This window comes from Mustela lutreola, chromosome 4, assembly GCF_030435805.1.
Source record: "Mustela lutreola isolate mMusLut2 chromosome 4, mMusLut2.pri, whole genome shotgun sequence".
NCBI lineage: Eukaryota > Metazoa > Chordata > Mammalia > Carnivora > Mustelidae > Mustela > Mustela lutreola.
The window spans coordinates 41,273,933-41,287,370 of NC_081293.1; the positions used below are offsets into that span (position 1 = coordinate 41,273,933).

At 36.4% G+C, this 13,438-nt stretch overlaps 1 protein-coding gene and 1 pseudogene across 3 annotated transcripts in view; one reads left to right on the forward strand and one right to left on the reverse strand.

Moving 5' to 3' along the window:
• Positions 1-13,438, forward strand: part of PTPN20 (protein tyrosine phosphatase non-receptor type 20) — a 115,475-nt gene that overhangs the window by 65,343 nt on the left and 36,694 nt on the right. The window lies entirely within an intron of this gene.
• Positions 6,010-6,418, reverse strand: LOC131830014 (activated RNA polymerase II transcriptional coactivator p15-like; annotated as a pseudogene).

Genomic DNA, 13,438 nt, shown 5'->3' on the forward strand with positions numbered 1-13,438 from the left:
GACACCCATACACATCTCTTTAAACCATGCCTAATCTCCAAATAAAATTCTTCTATCTGTGATCATACAGTTAACCTATGGGTAACTGAAAACACACTCTCACCCTATCCTCAAAAAAGGATATAAAAAATCTCCATTTTGGTCTTTGAGTGATGTCTTTCTTCTTCAGCTGATAAATACTCCCCTTTAATATTCTGTAAAAGAAAACAAAAATATTTGGATAAATTATGAATTTAAATGTATATGATAAATATATATCTCTCTATATAAAATCAGATATTTATATTGAATAAGGAAGATTTACTCGTAACCATTACGTCCTCATTTATGCAAGGTTGCAAGGTTATATCTGGTAGAACTGCCTTCTTCTACCCATTCTATATTCTCTTTGACCTCAGCAAGCACCGCAGTTGGTTGTGGTTCCTTGTCTGGTAGGGTGACACACCTTCATCCTTGAGAGGTCTAAACTAGTAACAGTCTTCTCTAAATTTAATTATTATAGATTTCTATTGACTTTAATCACTGTAAGGGCAGTCTAGTTCACTGGCATTCTAGGCATACTCCTTCTTACCCCTACTATTTCACAGAAACCCAATTTCCCCTTGATAATTAGAATTAGTTGTATCAAGCAATATAGTAACCCATCTTTGCCTGTTAATTCAGTAAGGATGAGGAACCTAAAATGGCCTAGTGGCATTCTCAACTTCTAATTCAATGGGATCATTATTGTGTTCTCTTACAGAAGCATTTCTCACTCTGTTTAGGCCTGCTTTGATTTCTTTCATCAGTAATTAGCATTTCATAGTTTTAAACATAAAAATCTTGTACATATTTTGTTACGGTTTTATCTAAGTATCTTCTGTGTTTTGGTCTATTATTAAGGGGACTTTAAAAATACTTTTGGGATCCTGGGTGATTCAGTCAGTTAAGAGGCTGCCTTTGGCTCAGAGATCATGATCTTAGGGTCCTGGGATCAGGCCCTGCATCAGGCTCTCTGCTCAATGGGGAGTCTGCTTCTCCCTCTCCCTCTGGGCTTTCTCACTTTCTCTTACTCCCACTTTCTCTCTCAAATAAATAAATAAAATCTTGACAAAAAATAAAAAAAATACTTTAACTTCTGTCATTCATTGCTGGTATATAAGAATATGATTAGTTTTTTTACATTGTTCTTGTATCCTTTTACCTATTAAATTCACTTGTAATTCTAGGGGTGTTTTGTATATTCTTTTTTGGAATTCGCCTATGTAGACACTAATGTTATCTGTGAATAGACACAGTTTTTTTTAAATAAATTTTTTATTTTTTAAATTTCTTTTCAGTCTTCCAGAATTTGTTGTTTATGCACCACACCCAGTGCTCCATGCAATCCGTGCCATCTATAATACCCACCACCAGGCTCACCCAACTGCCCATCCCCCACCCCTTCAAAACCCTCAGATTGTTTTACAGAGTCCACAGTCTCTCATGGTTAATCTCCCCCTCCAATTTCCCTCAACTCCCTCCTCCTCTCCATCTCCCGATGTCCTCTGTGCTATTTCTTATACTCCATAAATAAGTGAAACCATATGATAATTGACTCTCTCTGCTTGACTTATTTCACTCAGCATAATCTCTTCCAGTCCCGTCCATGTTGCTACAAAAGTTGAGTATTCATCCTTTCTGATGGAGGCATAATACTCCATAGTGTATATGGACCACATCTTCCTTATCCATTCGTCCGTTGAAGGGCATCTTGGTTCTTTACATAGTTTGGCGACTGTGGCCATTGCTGCTATGAACATTGGGGTACAGATGGCCCTTCTTTTCACAGTTTTATTTTTTAACTTTTCTAATGTATATGTTTTTCATTTCTTTTTCTTAACTTATTGCACTAGCTGGGACGTTTCGTTTGGTACAATGTTGAATAAGAATAGAAAGAGCAGACTTCATTTTGGGGGGAAACATTTTGTTTTTCATCATTAAGTATAATGTTAGTTGTAGGATTTTTGTGGATATCTTTTGTCATATTAAGGAAATTCTTTCCAGTTTTAATTTCCTGAAAGTTTTCATTATGAATGCATGTTGAGGGTTTTTTTTTTTTTTTTTTAGTACTTTTTCTGTATCTGCCAAGATGATCACATAGTTTTCTTCTTTTGTCTGTTGATATGGTGAGTTATGGTCAGTTGCTGTGGTTGATTTTCAAATGTTGAACCTTCTTAGTATTCCTGGGATAAGCCCAACTTTGTGTATTATCCTTTTTATATGTTGTTTGATTTGATTTGCTAGCATTTTATTGAGAATTGTTACATTTATGTTCATGATAGATCTTGAAATTCACCTCCCCTTCCAATTTACCCCAACTCCCTTCTCCTCTCTAACACCCCTTGTCCTCCATGATATTTGTTATGCTCCACAAATAAGTGAAACCATATGATAATTGACTCTCTCTGCTTGACTTATTTCACTCAGCATAATCTCTTCCAGTCCCATCCATGTTGCTATAAAAGTTGGGTATTCATCCTTTCTGATGGAGGCATAATACTCCATAGTGTATATGGACCACATCTTCCTTATCCATTTGTTCGTTGAAGGGCATCTTGGTTCTTTCCATAGTTTGGCGACCGTGACCATTGCTGCTATAAACATTGGGGTACAGATGGCCCTTCTTTTCACGACGTCTGTATCCTTGGGGTAAACACCTAGTAGTGCAATAGCAGGGTCATAGGGAAGCTCTATTTTTAATTTCTTGAGGAATCTCCACACTGTTTTCTAAAGAGGCTGCACCAACTTGCATTCCCACCAACAGTGTAAGAGGGTTCCCCTTTCTCCATATCCTCTCCAACACATGCTGTTTCCTGTTTTGTTAATTTTGGACATTCTAACTGGTGTAAGGTGATATCTCAATGTGGTTTTAATTTGAATCTCCCTGAGGGCTAGTGATGATGAACATTTTTTCATGTGTCTGATTTGTGGTTTTTGTTTTTGTGATATCTTTTGCTGGTTTGGGTGTCTGGGTAAAATTGCCCTCATAAAATTAGTTTGGAAGTGTTTCCTCCTATTTTATATTCTGGAAGAGTCTGTACAAAATTGTTATTATTGCTCTCTTAAATGTTTGGTAGAATTCAGTGAAACCATCTGGTCTTGGAATGTGTTTGTAAAATTTAAAAATACATATTTGTATTCATTTTCTAGGGCTTTCATAACAAAGTGACTGATTGGCTAGTCAAACTAGTGACTGATTGGCTTACACAACAGAAATTTATTTTCTCACAATTCTGAAGGCTAGAGTCCAAGATCAAGGTGTTGGCAGTTTTGATTTCTTCTGAGGCCTCTCTTCTTGGCTTGCAGATGGCCATCTTCTCTCTGTGTGGTATCTGGATCCCATTATCTTTTTTCATAAGGACACTAGTCATATTGGGTTAGGGTACACCCAAATAATCTCATTAATTTTATTACCTGTTTAAAAATCGTATCTCCAGATATAGTTGTATTTTGGGTTATTAGAGGTTAGGACTTCAACATAAAATTCTAGGGGGACACAGCTCAGCTTATAGCAGTCTTCAGTGTTTTTAACTGATAAAGGACTATTAGATAATCTCTCTTTTTGATGAGCTTTGGCAGTTTGTCTCATTCATAAAAGTTGTCTGATTTATGGAACTAGAATTGTTCATAATGTTCCCTTATTAACTTTCCAATATCTATAATATCTGAATTGATGCCCTCTCTTTTATTCTTGATTTGGTAAAGTGTCCTTTTTCTCTTTTATTTTTTAATCAGTTTGGTTAGAGATTTATTAAATTTTTAAATTCAGTGCTACTTTATTTATTTTTATTATTTTTAATTGAAGTATACTTAATGTACAATGTTATATTAGTTTCTGGTGTACAATACAGTGATTCAACAGTTCTGTATATTACTAAGTGCTCACAGCAATAAGTATAGTCACTGTCTCCACACGTTATTATTGTCTTATTGAACTATATGCCTTATGCTTACATTTTATCTCCATAACTTACTTGTTTTGTACCTGGAAGTTTGTCCTTCTTCTTCTCCTTCTTTTTTTTTGTTTGTGATTTAATTTTTGTTTTTATTTATTTATTTTTAAATTTTTTATTTCTTTTCAATGTAACAGTATCCATTGTTTTTGCACCACAACCAGTGCTCCATGCAATCCATGCCCTCTCTAATACCCACCACCTGGTTCCCCCAACCTCCCAGCTTCTGCCCCTTCACTTAAGCACCTTCATCTATTTCAGCCTCCATCCTCTGGCCACCACCAGTTTGTGCTTTCCATTCAAGAGTTTTGTTATTTTTACTTATTTACTTCCTTGTCTTGTTTCTTATTTGTTTATTTATTTATAATTTATTTTCAGCATAACAGTATTCATTATTTTTGCACCACACCCGGTGCTCCATGCAATCCGTGCCCTCTATAATACCCACCACTTGGCACCCCGACCTCCCACCCCTCCTTCCCCTTCAAAACCCTCAGATTGTTTTTCAGAGTCCATAGTCTCTCATGATTCACCTCCCCTTCCAATTTCCCCCAACTTCCTTCTCCTCTCTATCTCCCCATGTCCTCCAAGCTATTTGTTATGCTCCACAAATAAGTGAAACCATATAATTCCACCTATGAGTGAAACCACATGGTATTTAACTTTTTATTGATCTTTTCCATGAACTAGCTTTTGATTTCACTATTATTTTTAGTATTTTTCCTATTGATTTGATTGATTTCTTCACTAAGTTCTTTCTTCTAATATAAGCATTTAATACAACAGCTTTTGCTGTGAATAGTACTGCTTTAGCAATATTCCTGAGATTTTGATGTGCTTTTATTTACATTCAGTTTACAATACTTTCTTATTTTAGTTGGCCATAGCTGGAAAATTTTGAGCACCTATGCAATGTAGCATTGGATTTTAACTCAAAATATAAAATAAATATCTGTGAGTCCATACTAATATAAACAAATAATTGAATATGTAAATAAATGGGGAGAAGAGCAAAACTCCCATGAAGAAGAATTTCAAATAAATTGTGTTGATATTCCACTCTAAAGTAAATGGAACAAAACTCCCCACCCCTTAGGTGTGGGTTGTACATAGAGATTTTTTTTCTAAAGAGTACAGTATGGAAAGAGGGGTAAAAAGAGTAACTTTATAGTAGGGAAACATGATACACAGCTATAGCAGGTGATTAAGGTCAACATCAATAATAATCAGTCATGTTGATAGTAGGTACCCTTGATATATTATGATGAACATGGCACTTTACCTCTGTGATCTTCCCCAAAACTGATAACCACAGGCTTATCATGAGAAAAACATCAAACAAATTCCAGTAGAGGGGCATCCCAGAATATATCTGATTATTACTCCTCAAACTGCCAAGGTCATCAAACACAGGGAAAGTCTGAGAAAGCTTCACAGCCAGGGGAGCCTGAGGAGACATGAGAGCTAAAGGCAGTAAGGACTCCTAGATGGGATCCTGGAACAGTAAAAGGCTATTAAGGAAAACCTAAGAAAATCTGAATGAAATATGGACTTCAGTTAATAATAACATATTAATATTGGTTTGTTAACTCTAACAAATGTACTATTCTCATACAAAATGTCAATAATAGGGGGAACTATAGCAGGGGATATATGGGAACCCTCTGTACTTCCTGCTATTTTTTTGATAAACATAAATCTATTCTAAGTTCTGTATTTTTTTTTAAGTATTCTCTAATTTCTCTTGCGACTTCTTTGATCCATAGGTTATGTAGAAATACACTTTGAACTTTCCCTCTCCCTCTCTTTTTTTTATTACTTGATTTTATTTGCACTAAGTGGCAGGCACAAAGCAATCCTCCTTAGTAAAGTTGACAATTAGCTTCACTCAACACTTTTAATAATGCACGTAAAAGAAAAGTATTCATCTTACAAATTGTTCTGCAATCCAAATACACAATAGCTTGGGAAAGAACGTTTAGAAAACAAAAGCCAATGTAAAAAGACAGATTAAAACAATAGGACAATACAGGTTTCATATGGCTTTAATTTTACAGGTTTTTGGTTTTTGTACTGTATCAATGTCGGAAATCTGTTCCTTCAGCTGGCTCCATTGCTTGGGATTCAAAGAATTACCTTTTCTTCCACGTTTCATTTCGTCTTCTGCATCCATCCAATATTCTCTAATATCATTAGGACTTTCCCTTTAAAGTCCCAAACACTGACATACCTCATTTTTCCAATCTGGAATATGTTACCATCTCTGCTATTGTGGCTCTGCTTAGAGGATGGCAGGGCTCTTGAAATTTCACCAGCCTTTTGGTTCTTCACAGGTTTTTCTGGAGTAACTTGCTTTTTCCCCTTTAACTTTTTGTCAACCTCACTGTCAGAAATGCTGCCAGAAGAGTTTGAAGAAATAAGTTCCTTTGATTTAGGCATTGCTCCATTCTCTCATTCCAACTGCCTTCTGCTTGCCCGCTTGCAACTCTGCTTTGGCCTTTCTTAATATTTGAAGATTACCCAGATATGTCATTGATTTTTAGTTTAATCTCAGTATGGTCCAAGGGCTTAATTTATATTAATTCTTTTTAATTTGTTAAAATACGATTTTTGACCTAGAATATGGTCTATCTAGTGAAGGTTCCATGTGCAGCTGAGAAGAATTTTTATAATGTTGTAGGACAGAATGTTTGATAAAGTTCAGTTAAATCAAGTTGTTCAGTTTTTTTCTGTCCTTCCCGAATTTCTGTGTACTCGTTCCATTTGATTTGTGAGTGAAGTCTTCAGTTATAATTGTGAATTTTCTTTCTAATTTTAGGACTGTCAGTTCTTACTTCATGTATTTTGGAATTCTTTTAAGTGCATACACATTTAGCATTGTTATGTCTTCTCTGTGATTGATCCCTTTATCATTAGTAATTATTTTTTAAAAAATAGGTTTAATTTTTAGAGAAGTTTTAAGTTTGCAGCAAAATTAAGCAGAGGGGACAGAGATTTCCCATATCTTCACTACCTTCACATATGCGTAGTCTCCCCACCATCAGTATTCCCCACAAAAGAGTGGTATATTTGTGACAACTGATGAATCTACGTTGACATATTATCACCCGGAATCCATAATTTACATTAGGGTTCACTATTGGTGTTGTAAATTCTGTGGGTTGGGACAGATGTGTAATGACAGGTGTCCACCATTATAGTGTCAAATGGAATAGTTTTATTGCTCTAAAAGTTCTCCTCATTTCCCTTATTCATTCCCCTTTTTCCAGTAATGACCTTTTTAATCTTGGTAATGTTCTTGGTCTGAAGTCTACTTTGTTGTTGGCATATTTCCTACTATTAATGTAGCCACACCAGCTTCTTTTGATTTGTGCTCCCATTGTATGTATTTTTTCATCCCTTTACTTTTAACTTGCCTACATTTTTGTATATAAAGTGGTTTCTTGTGGGCATTGCCTGGTTGGGTCTTGCTTTTTCACCCAATCTCCCAATTTCTGTTTTTTTTTTTTTTTTTAAATTAGGGTATATATAGACTGCTTGTGTTTATATCTACCATCTTTTAACTCTATCATCATGCTAATTGTTTTCAGTTTATATTTCTTTATCTTTTTTCCTTTTTTTTTTTACTTCTTTTGGATTATTTTGTAATTACATTTTATTTTCCCAATTGGCTTATTAATTATACCTCTTTTAAAAATGTTCTCTTAAAAAAATAAAAATAAAAATGTTGTTTTGGTCACCCTAGGATTTATAATATACATCTTTAATTTCTCACAGTCTGTTTTTTCTATCTTCAAGTAACATTATATCACTTCACGTGTTGTATAAGGACCGTCCAATAGTGTCTCCCTAATTTCTCCCATCCATTTTTGTGTGATTATTGTCAAACATTTTAATTTTACATAACAATAAAACATTTTATTTTTACATAACAGTAATCATGAAATACATATATACTGTTTTTGTTTTAGGTAGCCAGTTACCCTCCAGAGAAGTGAAAATAAAGGGAAAAAATGAATTTTATATTTAGCTACATTTATGGAATATTTAGAACTCTTTATTTCTGTGTGAAGATCTAGCTTCCTGTTCTTTGATATATTCTTTCTGCCTGAAGATTTTCCTTGAACATTTCTTATGGTGCAGGTGTGCTGTTAATGAACTCTCAGTATTTGTTTTCTGTGCCTTCCCTGACTCTTTTTCTCTTTCAGTTTGAGTAATGCCTATTGACCTATTTTTAAGTTTGTGGATTCCTTTTCTTTTCTGTATCAAGCCTATAGATAAGCCCATTGATAGCATTCTTTATTTCTATTTTAATGTTTTTCATTTTTAGGATTTCTGCATGGATTTTTGTGGTTTCCTTATCTCTGATGAAATTTCCCATTTGTTTATGCATGTTGTCCACTTTTCCACTGAAGCCTTTAGCTTTGATCTTAGTTATTTAAAATTGTCTGATAGATTTTTTTATTATGTTAGTCACCATAGAGTACATCATTAGTTTTTGATGTAGTGTTCCATGATTCATTGTTTACATATAACACCCAGTGCTCCATGTAATCCATGCCCTCCTTAATACCCATCACCAGTCTAACCCACCCCCCTACCTCCCTCCCTTCTAAAACCCTCTGTTTGTTTTCCAGAGTCCAGAGTCTCTCATGGTTCATCTTCCACTCCAATTTCTCTCCATTCATTTTCCCCTTCCTTCTCCTAATGTCCTCCATGCTATTCCTTATGTTCCACAAATAAGTGAAACCATATGATAATTGACTTTCTCTGCTTCACTTAATTTCACTCAGCATCCATGTTGATGGAAATTTGGATATTCAAATTTTTGATTTGATGGCTTTTCTGATGGCTGAGTAATATTCCATTGTATCTATGTATTGTATCTATCCATTATAACCATTGTATCTATGGACCACATCTTCTTTATCCATACATCTGTTGAAGGGCATCTTGGCTCCTTCCACAGTTTGGCTATTGTGGACATTGTGGCTATAAACATTGGGGTGCATGTGCCCCTTCTTTTCACTACATCTCTATCTTTGGGGTAAATACCCAGAAGTGCAATTGTTGGGTCATAGGGTAGCTGTATTTTTAATTTTGGGGGGGGGGGACTCCACACTTTTCAAAGTGGCTGCACCGATTTTCCTTTCCACCAACAGTATAAGGGGGTTCCCTTTCTCTATAACTTCTCCGACATTTGTTGTTTCTTGTCTTGTCAATTTTTGCCATTCTAACTGGTGTGAGGTGGTATCTCACTGTGGTTTTGATTTGAATTTCTCTTATGGCTAATGAGGATGAATACTTTTTCATGTGTCTGTTAGCCATTTGTATGTCTTCTTTGTAGAAGTGTCTGCTCATGTATTCTGCCCATTTTTTGACTTGATTATCTGTTTTTTGGGGTGTTGAATTTGGACCCTCAACTCTATTGTCTGATAGTTTTAACATTTATGTCATATCTCTGTCTGGTTCTTTTTATTGCTTTATTGCTTGACCTTTTTTCCCCCTTTTACTTGCTTTTTAGTGTGCATATAATTTCTTCATTGAAATCTGGGTGTCTTGTGTTTTGAGCCTGAGGTAAATAAGAATAGACATACCTCTTCATTTTGTAGGCAGTCAACTCATCAGTCTGATGAGTTGAATCTATTTAGTTAGGACTTGAGCAGGGTTTGGGTTTTAATGTTGCTGTTCTTACTCTTAGTGTATCACCAGCTTCAAATTCCTGTATTGTTACCTTGTGCATAGAATGGAAAACACCACAGTTTTTATTTCAATGTCTACCCTTTGCTTAAATCTCCCCATTACACCTGCACCTCAGAGAAGGATCCTGTCCCTAACCTTGTTTATTCCCCAGCAATAGAGTGCTCTTATTTGTAATTATGCTACTTGCTAACCAGTCGGGGGTGGGAGTACATTCTTTCTTGTCCTTGTTCAGTATCAGTTGTAGGCAGGGGCAGGTCTACTTGGTTCTTGAGATGGTGCCCTTAATTACCTGTCCTTTCTTTAGGGTAGAGGATATGTTATAGGCTGAGCAAAGGATGATTTCTCCCCTCCTAATTCCCAATGTTATTGTGTCTTAAACCTGTGCTTTGTGGATAATAGGGTTTGCTGCCCCTTTCCCAGCTTATGTGTTTGATCCTTAGGAGAGACAGAGAAAAAGGAACTGAATGAGGCATTGTACCTTTCCTACAGAAGCTGCTGCTTCCCTCTCCAAACTTGTATCATGAGGGAAGATTTCTTGAGTTCCTCATCCTATCTTAAGTTTTTCTTCTGAACTTCTAATGAGGCCCTTACATATGCTATCTTTTGTTTTTGTTTTTGTTTTTAAGATTTTATTTTCTTATTTGACAGACAAGAGATCACAAGTAGGAATAGAGGCAGGCAGACAGAGGGAGAAGCAGGCTCCCTGCTGAGCAGAGAGCCTGATGTGGGGCTCAATCCCAGAACCCTGAGATCATGACCTGAGCCAAAGGCAGCAGCTTAACCCACTGAGCCACCCAGGCGACCCTCTTTTTTTTGGGGGGGGGTTTTCATCTTCTCTCCTCTTCATTAATTTATGTACACATCTTTGTCCTATGAATAAGCTCATTTTCAGCTGTCTACTTTATTTCTTGTAGTCTTTGATTTAATTACTAATTCTATAATCACGTATTTTTGACCTTTATTTTCTTAAGTCTAAAAACTTATTTTTCACCTCATTCTATTTTTTTAAAAATTTTTTATTTAAAAAATAGTTCTGATACCCAATGTGCCTGAAATTCAAGTAAAGGTTTCTTGGAATCTTTTGGGAAACTTTGTCTTTGCTTTATTAAGAGAGAGGTGTGAGCAAGAAAATTCAAGGTTCTGGTTGCTGTTGACAATTGTCTCATGAGCTGAGGAGAATCTAATCTTTTAATAGCAGTTGGTCTCTGGATAAGAATCTCGGTTTTTAATGACATTTTTAAAAATTGTGGTAAAATATACAGAACATAACATTTACCATCTTTCACCATTTTTCAGTGTACTGAAAAATGTGGTTCAGTGGTATTAACTACACTTTTATTGTTGTGCAACCAACACCACCATCCATCTCCAGAACTTCTTCCTCTTCCTCAACTAAGCTCTGTACCCATTAAATACTAACTCCCCATTCTCCCTCTCCCCAGCCTCTGACAAGTGCATTATACTTTCTGTATCTATGGATTTGACTACTCTAAAAACCTCATGTAAGAGGTCATTCTGGTTTTTTGTTTTACTTTTAATCTCATTTAAAATAATTTATATTCTGAGGGTGCCTGGGTGGCTCAGTCAGTAATGCATCTGACTTTTGATCTCAACTCAGGTATTGACCTCAGGGTCCTGAGTTCAAGCTCTGTGTTGGGCTCCATGGATATGGAACCTTCTTTTTTAAAAAAATAGTTTGTTTAAGGGGTACCTGGATAGCTCATCGCTTAAACATCTGACTCTTGATCTCAACTCAGGTCTTGATCTCAGGGTCCTGAGTTCAAGCCCCACATTGGGCTCCAGCCTGGGTGTGGAGCCTATAAAAACAATAAAATAATTTATATTCTTATTACTTCCTCCTACAGACAATAGATCTACAATGTAGGTTATGTTCCATTCAGAATGGATTGAAATGTTTTTGCATATCATATTGCATTACTCATTTTTTTTCTTCATCTTGTGTTTTATTTCCATCTTGTTCACTAACATGTATAGTTCTTCATCTCTTTGATTTTGCTGTTTCAGCATGAATTCTTTTCTTTTTAAAGATTTTACTTATTTATTTTACCGAGAGAGAGAGAGCGCATGTGAGCACACAAGCAAGAGGAGTGGCAGACAGAGGGAGAAGCAGGCTCCTGCCTAAGCTAGGAGCCCGATGTGGGACTTGATCCCAAAACCCTGGGATCGTGACCTGAGCCAAAGGCAGATGCTTAACTGACTGAGCCACCCAGGTACCCTGGCATGGGTGAATTCTTGTTGATTCCTATTCTATTTGATTTGGTTTGATTAGTTATCTTCCATTATAAACACTTTGAGGGCTAGATTTTGCCTGAGAGGATAATGACAAGTGTGCAGAAGGGTTGGGGGAAAAGAGAAGAAAACTGAATGGGTATAGATGAGTCATGTTGCAGGTGTTATAGACTAGTTTACTCAACATTGATCACATTCTCCTCCCAGTGTGTCTTCCTTTATGGTCCAGGCAAGAATACTAAAAATTACATTTCCCATAAATCCTGGCCATTAGTATGGGTTTGGCCAGTTGTATGCACTTAGCCAAGACTGAGACATGAAGAGAAGCGTCTAGGCTGCTGGTCCAAACCACAACAGACATGGCATTCTTAGCATCTCATTCTAACTAAGGTGGTACATGATGAGCCAGCACTCATAGTGGTGGCTTTCTGATTCCTCTGTGATTGTTAAAGTAGTGTCATCTAGGAGCTAAAGATGACAGCAGTGGTGTCCAACTCCCCCAGATTCCTCATTACAGCAAAGCTAGCTCTTCTTGTGGCAGACCATTTTGTGGTGTTATTTTTGGACCTTGATGAGGGGAAGCTCCTGTTCTTTTGACCTGTCCAATGGTGTCAGCACTAGATAGCTAGATAAAATCCCTTTCTGTAAATCGCCTTTCTTCAAAAATCCCTTCCTGTAATGATTGCCATGATCTTCAGCTGAAGCTTGACCTATTCACCTTCATTGGAATTCTTGGACCAGGCCGCAATAAAAAGAAACCAAATGAAAATGATGTTAATGATAAAGAAATATACTTTCTCCCATAATGGAAGTATAGAGGTAGGCAGTATTCCACATTCAATATGATCAAATTGCTCAGTGATGTCATTTAGAGCATAGGTTTTTTTGTGTGTTTTTGGTTTTTGTTTGTTTTTTTTTTTTTTTTTTTTTTTTGTATTTGCTGTATTCAGTTCATTCCTTTTATGTCACGTGGGGCTTATAGTAATAATCAGGGCCATAGTTATACTTCCGGACTTATGTCTGGACAGTTGATAGAGATGAGAGAGAAGCTTGCTTCTTTTGCCCATGAGTTTTGAATAAACTTATCCTTACTTCCCATTGGCTCGAATCACCTACATGTCGCTGAATTATTTACTGGCAAGGGAATTATTGTGGAATGATCACACATGGCTCTACTAACCATTAGGGTAGAATCAGTGTTGTGGGGGGCAACAACAGTGTCCATTACTGTCATTCTACCTTTTCATTCCCCTCCTCCTTCCCTGCTCTCAGCTTCTGTTCCAGCAAGGCTGGAATATGTGGGAAGCTCTAAGGATTTTCCTTCTGGGAATCAGTGATGATCAAAATGGCTTGTACTCTCATGGAATTTTATTCCCCCCTCTGGGCTTCCTAGGCCTCCTCTCATACTAAGGTTAGAGATATTTGTGAGAAATTTTAGGATTTCTATGACTGTCTTTCCCAACCAACAGTCCCTTACTCCCACCCCTATAGAGAGCTTTTGGTTGAGTAAG